This window comes from Camelus bactrianus, chromosome 16, assembly GCF_048773025.1.
Source record: "Camelus bactrianus isolate YW-2024 breed Bactrian camel chromosome 16, ASM4877302v1, whole genome shotgun sequence".
Classification (NCBI taxonomy): Eukaryota; Metazoa; Chordata; class Mammalia; order Artiodactyla; family Camelidae; genus Camelus; species Camelus bactrianus.
The window spans coordinates 39,377,083-39,393,365 of NC_133554.1; the positions used below are offsets into that span (position 1 = coordinate 39,377,083).

The following is a 16,283-nucleotide window of genomic DNA, read 5'->3' on the forward strand; positions in this document are numbered from 1 at the left end:
CTGTAATGACAAAAACTGGGTCAAGGGCATTAGAAACTTTTCAGGGTGATGGAAATATTCTTGATTGTGGTAGTGATATCCAGATTGTATATACTTACATCAAAGTGATCAGACTATACTTAAAATTTGTGGATTTTATTGAATATAAATTATACTTCAGTGAACCTGATTAGATGTATTTAAAACAGTTATTTGGGTTAAGTAGCAAATTAATATTTATTGATATATCCCAGAGAAGTATGTAATTGGTGTCTTATTATTAAGGAATTTACAATATTATTAGAAGGAAAAATACACAGTTTACCTAGTTTTTATATCTCTTAGAAAGTAATACTAAACCTTAGATACAAATATGGTTAGTTCTGCTGTAACACAGCATGTGTGTTCCTAAAAATCACCATGTTATGCTAAATTATGTAGTAAAACCCACAGGGTTTAGGGGGAAAATGGGATTAGGAACATGACACTCAAAAACGTCAGTGGCACATAAAAATAGATAGGAACCTAATAAAAACAGTAGTAGAGTTTTACACATGTTAAATGATTAATAAATACTACAATAAATATGGCACTTTGCCTTGAAAGAAACCTTAAGTTTATTTGTGAATTTGGATTTAGTGGGAGTTACTATGAAGTAATGAAAGATGGGTTATCCAGAATCAGAAAATTTTAACACCAGATGTGGATGAAATGCATAACACATACAGTGAACTAAGTAAGGTAGCTAATATATGTTTAAGGAGTGTGTGTGTGTGTGTGTGTGTGTGTGTGTGTGTGTGTGTGTGTGTATGTGTGTGTGTGTGTGTGTGTTGTATATTCTTACGTGACTTGGTGTTTTAAAATATAGGTTTTATTTTTATTCAGGTATGATGAGGCCAGCAGTTCAGGGGGCAGCTGCCACTGAAAAGGTAGTTTGTTACAGTTCCCTAGGGGAGGTGGCATACCATGCTATGAAGGTCTACACAGGGAAGCACCAAGTTGGTCAGTAGGCAGAAAGAGCAAGGAAGAAAATATGGCAAGAGCCTTTATTTTGGTTTCTGTGGGAAGACATGGGCAAGGCAGGTTAAAGAGGTTTAGGATTGGCTACTTTTAATAATTCAGTCATCTCTGGGTGTAGGGGCTGTCCTGAGGGTCTGGTACCTGGCCCTAGAGCGATTAAGGCAGGGGGAGATTGGCCTGGAGTGTAAGAGGTAGATAAAGGAGATAGTTAGGAGTATAAATATTGGATTGATTGGTTTATATATGAAATGTATGTTCTCAGATTAGTTGTTTGCTTAAGACTTGACTAGCTCTGAGAGGGCCAGAACATTGAAAATACAGAAAATAAGAAAACATAGTTAATATACTTGGTTCAACTGAATGCAATTTTCTTCATTCATCTAGTGTTCCTCAGGGATGAAACTGCACATAAGTAAATGGATGATTTGTATTATATGATAGAATTGTTTTCAAAATAAATGTTATAGCAGAACTGGCTTTATACAAGTAGGATATAATACTTGACTTGCCATTCTCTCCTTTGCAAAATTAATTATGGAAATCCTATTATATAGATTTTAGTTTTACATTAGTGTAATTCCTTGGACATGGCTATATTCATAAGCAAAATAATTTAATAGTAGGTTTGATCTTGGGAAAGTAATCAGAAATTTAACTTTTAACCTAGAGAAAAATTTTGTCTTAGAGTACATGCTTAGTGTAATTCAAGCAATTATGATGGGTAATATTATGTAGAAAGCAGATAGATTTGAAGTTCTCTTGAAATTTATATGGAAATAATTGTTGTATGCTTATTAAAATTATTTTATTTATGAAAAAATGAATTACCTGCTTTTATAATTGGAGTGAGTTTAAAAAATATCTACCTCTACATAAACATGTGTAAAGAGACTTAGAAATAAATGAAATGTTAGGGTATTTAAATAGTAATTAACAAACTTTTTTTTTTTTTTTTTTTTTGATTGGCCATGTGAAACTGTTATGTTCTGGGGAGGAGGTTCAGAACCTTATAATACAGCGTGGGAACATAAGACATGTAAACAACTAATATATTAAAAATACATATTAAATATAGATATACAGTGAAAATATATAAAAGAAAAGGAATCACTGGTATCAAATTGAAGTTAAGTCGGCTTTGAAATAGGATAGGTTGGCTAAGAATGTAGACAGTATTTCAGATGTCATGGAGGCTTTTGATGGACACTACTATGATTAAGGGCTAGATACACTAGAAGACTAGAAAGGGAGAATTCAGCCTGATTATGGAGTTCTTCACTGCTTTATGTACCGATTTGAACTTTGTAAGTATTATCGTATTATTTGAGTTTAAAGAAGTGAGCAGTAATTTTGCGATTTTTTTCCTTAAGAGTTTCCTGCCTTAATTTGTGCGTAGTAAATATTGATGGAAAAATTAGAGAAACTATGTGAAAGATGAACTGGAGAGAAAGAAACTTGAAACTAGAGTTCAGATAGAGGTTATTGCATTAGTCTAAGTAAGATATGATTAAGGCCTGAACTAGGCTATCTCTAATGGATAGAGGAGGAGATTCAAGTCTGTTGGATTTATCAGTTTATTAGATTGATGTTAGAGGAGAAAAAAGGGGAAAGAGAAGAAATTAAAAGGTCACATCTAGTTTCTGGCCTCAGGGACACAAAGAATAGTGATGCCATTATCCTGGGTAGGAAATGCAGGATGGATTTGCTGAATGGAATTGTGGGGTCATATGGTAATTCTATGTTTAGCTTTTTGAGGAACTGCCAAACTGTTTTCCACAGTGGCCATACAATTTTGCATTCCCACCAACAATATGTGAAGGTTCCAATTTCTCTACATCCTCCGCAACACCTGTTATTTTCTGCCTCTTTGTAACTGTCCTAGTGGGTGTGGTGTGTTATCTCATTGTAGTTTTGGTTTGCATTTCCTTAATTAATAACGATACTGAGATTTTTTTCATGTACTTATTGACATTTGTGTATCTTCTTTAGAGAAATGGCCATTCAAATACTTTGTGCATTTTTAATTGGGTTATTTAATTGGGCTTACCCAATTAAGAGTTCTTTATGTGTTTTGGATACTAGACCCTTATAAAATATGTTATTTGCAAATGTTCCCCCATTCTGTGGGTTGTCTTTCCTCTCTTGATGGGTGTCCATTGATGCACAAAAGTTTTAAAATTTTGATGAAGTTCATTTTGTTTTTTCTTTGTGTGTTCTTTTGATGACATAGCTGAAAAACTGTTGACAAGATCTTGCACATTTTCACCTGTTTCCTTCTAAGAGTTTTATAGTTTTAGCTCTTGGTTTTTTGGGTCCATTTTGATGTAAATTTTATATGTGGTATGAAGTAGAGGTCCAAATTCATTCTTTTGCATGTAGATATCCAGTTGTCTCACCAACACTTGTTGAAAAGATTTCTTTTCCCATTGGGTGGTTTTGACAGCTTTGCTGAAAATAATGTCACCATAAAGGTATAGGTTTTTTGTCCCATACATTTGACTATAAATAGGGACTCTCAATTCTGTTCTATTGGTATATATGTCTATTCGTATTCCAGTACCACACTGTCTTGATTACTGTAGTTTTGTTGTATGCTTTGAAATTGAAATGCTTTTGATTTTGTTCTTTTTAGAGATTGTTTTGATTATTCTGTGTCCCTTGCAGTTACACATGGATATTAACAAGAACTTGTTCATTTCTACAGAATGACAGCTTGGAAACTGATAGAGATTGCTTTGAACTATTATTTTAAGTAGTATTACCGTTTTTGTAATATTTTGTGTTCCAGTTCATGAACACATGGTGTTCCACTTATTTAGGTTTTTAATTTCCTTCAACAATGGTTTGTCATTTTCTAAGTCTTGTACTTCTTTGATTAAATTTATTCCTGAATACTTAGTTATGTATTTTAATGACATTGTGAATGGAATTGTTGTCTTAATTTTATTTTCAGAATATTCGTTGCTAGTGTGTAGAAGTGCAACTGATATTTGTGTGTTGATATATCCTGAAACTTTGCTGAACTCATTTATTAGTTCGAATAGTTTTTGTGGGTTCTTTAGGTTTTTCTGTGTATAATGTTATGTCATTTTGGATAGAGATAATTTTATTTCTTCTTTTCCAGTCTGGAAGCCTTTTATTTCTTTTTCTTGTCTAATTGCCCTGACTTGAACTTCTAGTACAATGTTGAATAGAAATACTGAGAGCCACATCTTGTCTTGTTCCTAATTTGGGGGGAAAATTTTTCCATCTTTCACCATTAACTATAATCATACCTGCGAGTTTTTAATGTCTCTTATTGGGTTGAGGAAATTTCATTATTTTCCTAGTTTGAGTGTTCTTCTCATGAAAGGGTGTTGGATTTTGTCAAATGCTTTTTCTGCTTCTATTGAGATGATCATGTGTTTTTTCTTTCATTTTATTCGTATATTCTATTACATTGATTTATTTTCGTATGTTGAACTGCCCTTGCATTCCTAGAGTAAATCTCATTTGGTCATGGTGTATTTTGTTGAAAATTTTGTATCTATATTCATAAGGGATATTAGTCTGTAATTTTCTTTTCTTGTGATGCCTTTATCTAGTTTTGTATCAGGGTAATACTGGCCTCATAGAATGAGTTGGTATTAGTTCTTTAAATTCTTGATGAAAGTCACCAGTGAAGCCATCTGGTCCTGGGTGGTTTTGTTGTTGAAACTTTTTCAATTACTGACTCAGCCTCTTTATTTGTTATAAATCTGTTGAGATATTCTAGAGAGTCAGTTTTTGTAGTTTTTGTGATTTTTAGGAATTTGACCATTTCATCTAGATTATCTAATGTTTTGGTTATACCATTCTTATATAACCCTTTTTATTTCTGTAAGGTTGGTAGTAATGTTCTTAGTTGAACATAGACTGAATCACCAGGCATCAAATCAGTTCTGTGTAGATTAAGCCTGATGTGAGTTCCTATAATGTCAGATTTATCTTACTGATAACATTTCTCAGTTGTATTTATGATTCTAGTTATTGGTATAGTGATGTGTGTGTGTGTTTCTGTTGAGGAGTTATAGTAAAAGCATAATCTGTCTCTGCTGATTCTGCATAAAGAGACAATTTTTCTTTCTCTAAACTGATCGAACATTTGACTAAGTTGGCTGTTTTCTAAGCCTGAAACCTTTATGTAACAGATACAGGGGAAAGGGCATTATGGTATTGAAGCAGTTGCTTAAGACCAACAATGTCTTTTTTGTGAAAATCTGAAGGTTCTTCAAAGATGGAATACCATGACATCATCACCATTCATCCAAGGAGCATTTCCCAAGTAATACTGAGTAGGCTGTGATTATCAGTACCCTTCCCCCATCTTCTTTCTGTTGCTTTGACTGATGTTATTGTCAATTATTTGACTGTGTGTTGCAAATATGGAACAGTTACTTAATTCTGAAAATCTTATTTTGGTCTGAGATTTTAAAGTATATTGGGCTTTTTATTTTAGTTTTTATTTTAGATTCATCAGCTTTCATAGAGATTTATGTTTTAGATTGAACAAAATGTTATCACCCACAAAAATTGTATATGTCTTTTACATTCAGTCCTCAATAGCCTAATAAATGATAGGCTTCTCTTGTCTTATTTTTGTGGAACCAAAACTATATTAGATCTCATTTGCTGTAGATAGATTGCTGATTTCTTTTTACTGTTCTCTTTTAGTAGGAAGGATGTGTTAAGTTACAATAATATTTTCCCCTAAGAACAGATTAGATACCTTTAAAATGTAACCTAATAGCCTATTTTGTTTTTTTTTTAAAGAAGATTATATGTGCAGTCTCATAGTACCTTTAAGAACTTTTTACAGATATTTACATCTTTTAAGATATAATCTGTAGTTTATGAAGTTGTGTTAGTCCTGTACTTTGGATATTCATGTACCTAATATTCATGTTCAGCAGAAATTACGGAGTTTATGATTTGAGTTGCTGTGAAAATTCTGTGCTGTTTCTTTTCCTACAGTTTTTCATGACAGCTTTTTAAATCAACAAGCCTGAAATTAAGTACCTTTGTTAGTTTTACATTAATGACTCTGAGTGGGTGCAGGCACCAGGGCACCAAGATGGTGCTAATTTTTAAAATAAAGTATTGTTTTTGGGAATTTGAGGCTGTATAGAAAAGAAGCAGTTACACAGTGAATACTATTAACTCTAGCCTGAAAGTGTAATGGTGTTATTTCAGGGATTTCTAACTTTGTTGGAGTTCTTACATTTTTATACATTTTATTTTCATCTTTTCTGTCTTCTAACAATCCAAAGAAAATGCACAAATGTTATTGGATTTTTTCTTTATCTTTTTTCCTGGTTGTACAAATCAAATATATGATTATTGTTGAAATTTTGGGACATAAGGAAGCTATAGACTTATGAATGTTTTTCAAATACTGGCCATAACTACCTAAAAATAATTCATACGACTTTGTTGTATTGCCCTCTTTGCAAAAATTACAGCTGAGCCTTAAACAACATGGATTTGAACTGCATGAGTCCACTTATATGCAGATTTTTTTCAGTAAATACATTTATGTACTGTCAATGTATTTTCCTTATGATTTTCTTAACATTTTCTTTTCTATAACTTACTTTATTGTCAGAATACAGTATATAATATATATATACATACAAAATATGTGTTAATTGACTTTATGTTATCAATTCAGGTTCTCTTAGGCTACTAGTAGCTAAGTTTGGGGGAGAGTCAAAAGTTAAACTGAATTTTTGACTGCACAGGCGTTGCCACCCCTAACCCCATGTTGTTCAAGGGTTAACTGTATTCTGTGTATATAGTTTTTGTTTTTATTATAAACTCAAACACAGATACAGAGAATTCACAAATACATAGCTTAAAGAATTATTATAAATAAAATTCACTGTAACCACTACCTAAGACAAGAAATAAAATTTTGCTGGCCATTCCAGAAGTTCCTGCATATGTCTCACCCCAATCATAACTCCTTTTCCCTAAAGTAACCACTATCGTGACATTTGTAGTGACAATATCAGGGAGTTTCTTTATAGTTTTATCATTCAAGTGTGCATATCTGTACTCCATTGTTGAGTTTTGAGAGTTCTTTACGTATTTTGGATACAAATCCTTCTTCAGATATATAATTTGAAAAAAAGTTTTCCTAGTCTTTGGCTTTTGACTTCATTCTTTTCTTTTAAAAGTGTCTTTTGCAAGAGTAAAAGTTTTAAATTTTGATGAAGTCCAAGTGATCTTTTATAGATTATGCTTTTGGTGCCAAATCTAAGAACTCTGACTAACGTTAGGTTATGAAGATTTCCTCCTGTGTTTTTTTTTTTTTTTTTCTTTCCATTTTTCATTTCTTTCTAATATTCATGTCTGGTTTTGATTGGATAGTGATGGCCTCATAGGATTATTCTGAGGTGTTCTCTTCTGTAAATTTGAATAGCTTATGTAGAATTATGTAGAATTACCAATTTCTTTATTTCTGTAACGTTATTTCTTTAACATTGGATAGAATTTGATAGTGAAACTGCTTAGTTTCACTGGACTGGAGTTTTCTATGTGGAAAGTATTATGAACTATGAATTTAACTTCTTTAATATACATATGAATGTTCAGATTATCTATGTCTTCTTCACTGAGTTTTGGTAATTTATATCTCAAGAAATTTGTTTATTTCGTCTGTATCGTCAAATTTATCAGCTTAGAGCTGTTCATTGTATTTCCTCATCCTTTTAATGTCTTAAGGTTTATAGTAATACCCCCTCTTTGATTTCTGTTTTTGGTAATTTGTATCTGCTCTTGCTTTCTTTAGTTAGTTTGGCAGAGATTTTTTTCAGTGTTACTGGTTTTTTTTTTCCCCTCCCAAAGAACCAGCTTTTGGTTTTATTGATTTTTGTCTATTGGCTTTTTGGGTTTCTAATTTCATTGATTTCTGCTCTGTTCCTTAGTGTTTTCTTCTTTATATTTATTTTCGGGTTTATTTGCTTTTCTCTTTCTAGATCCTTAAGATGGAAGCTTAGGTTTTTGATTTGAGATCTTTCTCATTTTTCTAATAATACAGATTCAGTGTTTTAAAATTCTTTGTAAGCACTGCATTAGCTGTATCCTACAAATTTTATGTTGTATTTTTATTTTCAGTCAATTCGTATTTTTTTCTAATTTCCCTTGAAGTTTCTTTATTGACCCATGTGTTACTTGGAAATATGTTGTTTAATTTCCAAATTTTTAAAGGTTATTTTTTGTTATTATTTACTGATTTTAAGCTTAATTACCTGATGGTCAGATTACATATTTTATATAAATTGAAAATTTTCACACTTATTAAGATTTGTTTTATGGACCAGAATGTGATCTGTCTTGGTGTGAATATCGTTGTGCACTTGAAAAGAATGTATATTCTGTCAGGTGGAGTATTCTGGAAATGTCATTAAGTCATGTTGGTTGATAGTGGTATTCAGAAGTGTTCCGTATATTTTCAGACTGCTTTATCTTTAAATTTCTGAGAGGAGTGTTGGAGTCTCCCAGTATAGTTTTAGACTTGTCTTATTTCTCTTTTCAGTTGTATCAGTTTTGCTTCATGTATTTGAAGCTCTTTTGTCAGGTGAATATAAATTTAGGATTTAATAATGGAATCATGTTATTATGTAATGTCCCTCCTTATCCCTTGTGATTTTCCTAGCTTTGAAGTCTGTTTTGTCTGATGTTAATATAGTCACTCCGGATTTCTTTTATTTAATATTTTGCATTTCTTTTAGAGCAGATCTATTGGGAACAGATTCTCTTAATTTTCCTTCACCTAAGAATCAGTTCTGGGTCAGCAGTTCTTTCCTTTTATCATGTTGAAGATATTATTCCACTTTCTGTGGACTTTGTTATTTTTTATGAAAATCTGTAGCCATTCATATTTTTGTTTTTGTATTTTAGCATTTTGACTATAATCTAGGCCTGATTTTCTTTGAAGTTTTCCTTTTTGTCATTTGCTGAGTTTCTTGAATCTAAATTTATGTCTTTTGTCAAACCTAGGAAGTTTTCTGCCATTACCCCGATTTTTTTTTCTCTACCTGTTTGTTTTTCCTCTCCTTACATAATGCCAGTGATGGGAAGCTTAGACAATTTGACATTGTCCCATGAGTCACTAAGGCTCCATTCATTTCTTTTAACCTTTTTTCCTTCTCTTTTCTTTATTTTAGATAATTTCATTTGCTCTCCAGGTTTACTCTTTCCTCTGTCATCTCTGTTCTATTGCTGAGTCCATTCAATGAATTTTTAAAAAAAAATCTGATATTGTACTTTTAATTTCTAAACTTTCCATGTGATTCTTTTTTTATAGTTTATATTTCTCTGCTAAGAACTTGTCTTTTCACTTGTTTCAAGAGTGTTAACTATAACCTCATTTATTATTATAATAGTCTTTATGTGATAATTCCAACATGAGTCATCTCAAAATAGGTTTTTTCCCTTGATAATTTATCACATTTTTCCAGTTGTGTGTGTTTTGTTTGTTTTTGTACATAGAGTAATTTTGTATTTTATTCCAAACATTTTGAATATTGTCATTTCTGATCCTGTTCATATCCTGTTAACATGAGAATATTGATTTTGTTTCAGCAGATACCAGACAGTTTGTATGGCAAGTTCTGTCTCACTTTCTGGGTGGTGGTTCTAATACCAGTTCTGTTTTCAAAACCTTCCCTGGGCTTTTTGGATTTGCCCTGCACTGTGCCTCTCAGTGATAGTCTGGGACTTGGGCAGTGGTTTATATATCGTAAATGGATTCTCTTTTGCATAGCCTTTGCTGTACTTCTTTGAGTATGTTTTGCACAAACATAAATCATTTTTTGTGTTGGTTTACACACAGAATTAGGAGATCTCATTTCCATCTCTTTCCTCTCCAAGAATTCCTCCATACTCTTCAGTTTCCAGTGGCCTTATTCTCAGTTCTAGAAAGACAGATATCTCTCACAGCTTTTTTTTCCATTTTTTAAAATTATTTTTATTGACAGGGTTGAGAGGAACAAATTAAATATTTAAAACAAAAGGCCAATTCTTAAGTCTCATTTAGTTGTTTATTCCATTCATTTGTATTAAGTATACCTTTCTCTAATGTCCTAGTAACTTTATCAAGAAACAAGTCAAACATGTGAAAATACCTGTTAACAGTCAGCATCCTACACAGCTTTTAGATCTCTGCATTGTACAGTTCCCCCTAACTGGGGCTGCCCTTAGGTGAAGTGAAGAAGGAAGAGAGAGGAGGAAAATAAATAATGGGAATTCCACTCATAACATTTGGATGTCAGGGACCCTGTTTTCCCAGTTTTTCTGGCGAGAGAGATTGGTTTTCTCATCTGGTTTTTCTGTTGCTGGGGCAGTGGAATTCTATGGCTGAGGAAAGAAGAAAGGACCAAAAAAAAAACCAAAAAACAAAAACCAGCATTTCTACTAGAGGTCTCCAGAATACAGGATTCCTTTTTCCTGATCCTTTGGACAGGCGGAGATTTTGTTCTTAAGGGTTTTCTTGTTGGCACTCTGAACATAGTTCTATAACTCAGGTCATGCTTGATCAAAGGAAGAAAATCTGAAAACTCAAAATCTGAAAACTCATAGTCATATCCATTATTTTTCAAGTTTTGACTTCTCACCCCAATCATTTGTATTACTTGTTTGTAGAATGTTGATACATATTATAAAATTTCTCAAAATAATTAAAGTAGGTTGTTATAAAAATTCAGATAATATAGGTAGCTAGGCTAACAGGTCATGCTCTTCACAGACCTATTTACTTTATCAGAAAATATTAATATTTCAATGTACATCCTTCCATACCTTGTTTATAAATTTGCTATGTGTAAGTATTTACATATTTATATCTTAGATTTTAAGCCATTTAATTTTTTAAAGTTGTTAATTTAATTGAGGTATAATATACATACAGTAAAATGCATCAATTTTCTCTTTTTTGTGTGCTCTTGGATTTGAAGAATCAACATTATCAAAATGGCCATGCTAACCAAAGCAATCTATAGATCCAGTGCAACCCTTGTCAAAATACTCATGACATTTCTCACAGAACTAGAACAATTTCAAAATTTATATGGAACCATGAGAGACCCTGTTGTAGGTCTTTTTTTTTTTCTTCTTCTTCTCTTTCTTCTTTTTGTTGTCTTTTCTTACGGTTTGATGACTAGAGAAGTTCCTTCAACATTTGTTGTAAAGGGGGTTTTGTGGTGCTGAATTCTTTTAACTTTTGTTTATCTGTGAAGCTTTTGATTTCTCCATCAAATCTGAATGAGAGCCTTGCTGGATAGAGTATTCTTGGTTGTAAGTTTTTCCCTTTCATGACTTTAAGTATATCTTGCCACTCCCTTCTGGCCTGTAGAGTTTTTGCTGAACAATCAGCTAATAACCTTATGGGAGTTCCCTTGTATGTTATTTGTTGTTTTACTCTTGCTGATTTTAATATTTTCTCTTTATCCTTAAGTTTTGTCAGTTTGAATATTAAGTGCCTTGGTGTGTTCCTCTTTGGGTTGATCCTGTGTGAAACTCCTTGCACCTTCTGGACTTGGGTGACTGTTTCCTTTCCCAAGTTGGGGAAGTTTTCTGTTATTATCTCTTCAAAATTTTTCTCAGGTCCTTTCTCTCTCTCCTCTCTTTATGGGAACCCTATAATGTGAATATTAGTGTGAATCATGTTATTCCAGAGTTCTCTTAAACTCATTTCCTTTCATTCTTTTTTCTGTTCTGCAGTAGTGATTTCCACTAATTTGTCTACTAGCTCACTGATCTGTTCTTCTGTCTCATTTAATCTATTCTTGATTCCTTCTCTGTGTTACTCGTTTCAGTGATTTTATTCTTCAATTCTGTTTGGGTATTCTTTATATTTTCCAACTCTTTGCTAAAATCTTCACTCTGTTCATCTGTACTCCTCTTGAGTTCTTCGAACATCTTTGCCATCATTACTTTAAACTATTTCTCTGATAAATTGTCTATCTCCTCATCACTTATCTTTTCTGGGATTTTATCTTATGCCTTGGCCTGGAAGATATTCCTCTGCCACCTCATATTGTCTATCTTTCTATTTGTATTTTTAGTTAAGTTAGTTACTTTTCTCAACCTTGGAGAAGCGGCCCTCTGTGGGAGACATCCCATGTGTCCCAGTAGTACAATCCTTTCTTGTCACCCAAGGGCCATGGTCCAGGTGGTCCCAGTGTAGAGTCTGGCCTATTTGTAGATTCCTTCCACAGACTTTGGGATTGTTGTCTTCTTATTTCTGTCCCCTGGTGGACGAGGCTGGACTAGAGGCTTTTGCAGGTTTACTGGCAGGAGGAGTCAGTGCCTGCCCACTGCTGCGTAAAGCTTGACCTCTAGTGGGTAGGGCTGTATCTAAAGGCATTTGTGGCTTAGGAAGTCTACTGATGGGTGGGGCTGTGGTCCCACCCAGTTTGTTGTTTGACCTGAGACTTCCCAGCCCTTAAGCCTACAGGCTGTTGGGTGGGGCTAGGTTTTAAATGATCCAATCAAGATGTCAGCCTCCAGGAAAGTTCATGTAGACGAATGTCCGCCACCAGTTTTTGTGTCTCAGGATGAGCTGCACCTGTCCCCTTCCTCCCCAGAAGACCTTCCAAAACCAGTAGGCAGGTCTGGCCCAGGTTCCTATGAAATCACTGCCTCTGCCCTTGGACCTAGTGAATGCGAGATTCTGTGTATGCTTCCCAAGAGAATGAAGTCTCTGTTTTCCCCAGTCCCCTGGGGCTCCTGGAGTTAAGCCCCACTGACCTTCAAAACGAGATGTCCTGGGGTCTCCTTCTCCCAAAGCCAGAACCCTGGCCTGGAGAGCCTGACTTGGGGCTCAGTACTCTGACTTCTGTGGGAGGGGCTCTGCAACTTAATTATCCTTCAGCTTGTGGGTTGCCCACCAGGTGGAGTAGGGTATGGGGCCTGATTACATTGTGTGCACGCCCCTTTTACCGTCCTGCTGTGGTTCCCTCTTTATGTTTCCAATTGAAGAAGATCTTTTTTGCTAGGTTCCAGTCTTTTTTTTTTTTTTTTTGATAGTTGTTTAGCAATCAGTTGTGGTTTTGCTGTCGTGAGAAGAGGAAAGCTTGTGGTCAAAATGCATCCATTATAATACATTTCGAGTTTTGACAGGAGTAATTCACTACTACATTCTGTCACCCCCAAAAGTTCCTGTGAGCCGTTTTGTAAGTTCCCCTCTTCTTCCCCCACCTGGCCCCAAGCAACTATGCGTCTATCACTGTATACTAGTTTTGCCTATTTGAGGATTTATCAGGAGAATCATGGAGTATGTACTGTTTTGCTTCTGGCTTCTTTTGCTGAGCATAATGCTTTTGATATTCATCTGGGTTTCAGCATGCATCAGTAGTTTATTCTTTTTTATTGCTGAAAAGAGAATTTCATTGTATGAATATACCACAATTTTATTTTACACTCATTTGTTGATAGATTTTTTTATTATTTGCATTTTGGGGCTATTATGAATAAAGCTTCTGTGTACAAATCTTTGTGTATGCCTCTGTTTTCATTTCTTGTAGTAAGTGATAACTAGTTAAGAAATTACTCCATCATAGTACATGTTTAACTTGATAAGCATCTGTTGAAAATTTTCCAAAATAGTTGTACCATTTCATGCTCCCATCAGCACTGTGAGTTCCATTTCCTCACTTTATACATTTATTATTTCTTATATTGTGTATAAGTATTTATGATATGGATTCCTTAAAGTGGGATTTTTGTGTGAAATGGAAAGTACGTATTTGATTTTGCTAGATTTTTCTCCATAGCTTTTGTACTATTTTTGCATTACCACTACTAACAGATGAGAGTACATATTTCTCTCCTACCCCACCATCAATGTATGGTGAATTTTTGCCATTCTGATAGGTACAAAATAAAATCTTAATGTAGTTTTAATTTGTATTTCTTATACTTTGAATGAAGCTAAACATATTTTTATATACTAATGGTTGTTTCCTTTTTTTTTTTTTTTTGGTCCTTCTGTAAACTACCTGTATCCTTGCTGGGTTGTTGGTGGTGGTGGTATTTGTGTGTGTGTTTGTGTGTTTTTAGAAGCTGTGTATTAGGAATGTAAGAATGTCAGATTATTGTCTTTTTTCTTTGTTTTTTGAAATTATTTACATATTAGGAATATTAACCCCTTGTAAATACAAGTTTCAAACATCTTTTTCCAAGTTTATCATTTGTTCTTTTTATTTGGAGTTTCTTTTACCATGACTCCTCCTCCCAAGTTTTCTTTTTACATTATTAAATATATATATTTTTTTCTTTTTGTGTTGGATTTGGATCATAGTTAGGAAAGTTTTCTCATTCCTTTATTACAGAGGAACTTCCTCATATCTCCTACTAGTACTTGTATAGTTTCTTTTTTTTAATATTTGCATTTCTGACCCATATGTAAACATCATTTAGTTTGAGAAACAGTTATTAGTTTTTTCCAAATAGCTATTGGTGTCTCCCAACAACAGTTATTTTTATCAAATATCTTTTTTTTCCCCCTCATTGATTTGAGAAGTCTGGTTAAGCTACTTAGCAATAATGTTTATGTAATGTTTGTGATGGGGATATAATTTTTTCCAAATGGATTCTCAGTTTTCTTAACATTTATTTCTTCTCCTTTAATTGTATGCTGAATTCCAAGATACACATACATGGGTTTGTTTCTGGATTTTTTTTATATTACAGATTTACTTGTCCTATTTTAATATTCTAGTGATGGCAGTAGTTTTGAGTTATCATTTGGAATTTGGTAGAGCGGATGTTTGAATTCCTTCACTTCCTTTCTGGAGAATGCTGTCCTTATCAATTCACTCTGTTTCTCTACTATGAACTTTAATATTTTGCCTATATCATATGCATATGTACTGTTTGTTAAGTGAGTATTTGTTGAAATGAATTCATTTTTAGGGATGTTACAGAGAAGAATTAAGTGTATTTTAGTTCAACAAATATTTATATAATATTAATTGTAGGAGGGAAGGTATAGGATGTAGACAGGTAATATAAAGGTGAAAGAGACTGGGAGAGAGAGATAAATAGTTGCAATATAATATAGTAAGTGCTCTGGATGTTTAAAAGCATGAGGGGAAAGTGACTGTCTCTTCCTACTTTGAGTTAAAATTTTACAGACATTATTCCATTTGATCTAAATCTCAAAAGATTTTGAGTGGGAACTTGTTAGGCAGATAAGAAGATGCAAATCATGAAACTGTTTAGAAAATATTAATGTAAAATAATTCTTGCAATCAGTGCTATAACTTGATTATGTAAAGTTCTTAAATAAGGTCTTAAGTAACACTGAAGATTTTTTTTAAAGTAAATTAATTGAATAGTAATACTTTTATGGAATTTAGTTCATTCTCATTTTAGGAATGAGAAGTTAAGTGACTTGCCTATGGTCACATATTATTGGAAGAACTGTAATTGAAACTTGCAGGGAATTTGCAGAGCAGGGAAATTGATGAAAGTATATGGGGCAGCTTTGAAAGTATGTTAGAAATGGAATACACATTAACAATTTAAATGTTTTTATTGTAGTGGAAGGTTAATTTAAGGAGGTAAAAAATGTGTTTCATGTAGTTACAAGGAAGTTTTCTAGCAGTAATTAAAATTCAAATTAAAGTTCAGTTGACTTCACGAAAAATGAAACAGCTTAAAGTTGTATAAAGGGGAGAGAATTGGCTAGAGAGTCTAATGAAGTCAATTTTGGAGGATTTTTTAAACTGGTGACTTTATGCAGGTTAAAATAGCTAACATTTAATGTTGTGCTTACTATGCCTGAAATTATGCTTAAAATTATTAACTCATATAACCTTCACAACTGCTATATAAGGTAGGGTATTATTTTCATTTTACAAATTAGGAAAATAAGGCTACTCAGTTCACAACTTATAAGTAGTGTTGCTAGGATTCATATGCAGACAGTATCATTCCAGGACCTGGGTTTTGAAGCTTCTCAATTATAACAGCCATTTTTTAAATTGAATAATGTGATACAGATGAATTGATAGCAGAACCTAGAGAATTTACAGTTATCTGTAGTGTCTACTTATCTTATGAAGCAGATTTGATAAAGGCCATATTTTAATGTGAATAAGGTTTATGGGATAAGCAGTTGTCTGAGTTAAATTCAGACAACTTTCTCCCATTGCATTTTTCTTTGGAATGTCTGTATTAGAGTTGATTAAACACTGGCATATGGTATCTGAAAGGAAAAGAAAGACAGCTTACTGGGTTAAATCCTTTGTGTATTT

At 33.2% G+C, this 16,283-nt stretch overlaps 1 protein-coding gene across 3 annotated transcripts in view; it reads left to right on the top strand.

The window, feature by feature from the left end:
* The window catches only part of TAOK1 (TAO kinase 1), a 113,300-nt gene that overhangs the window by 32,680 nt on the left and 64,337 nt on the right, over nucleotides 1–16,283 (top strand). The window lies entirely within an intron of this gene.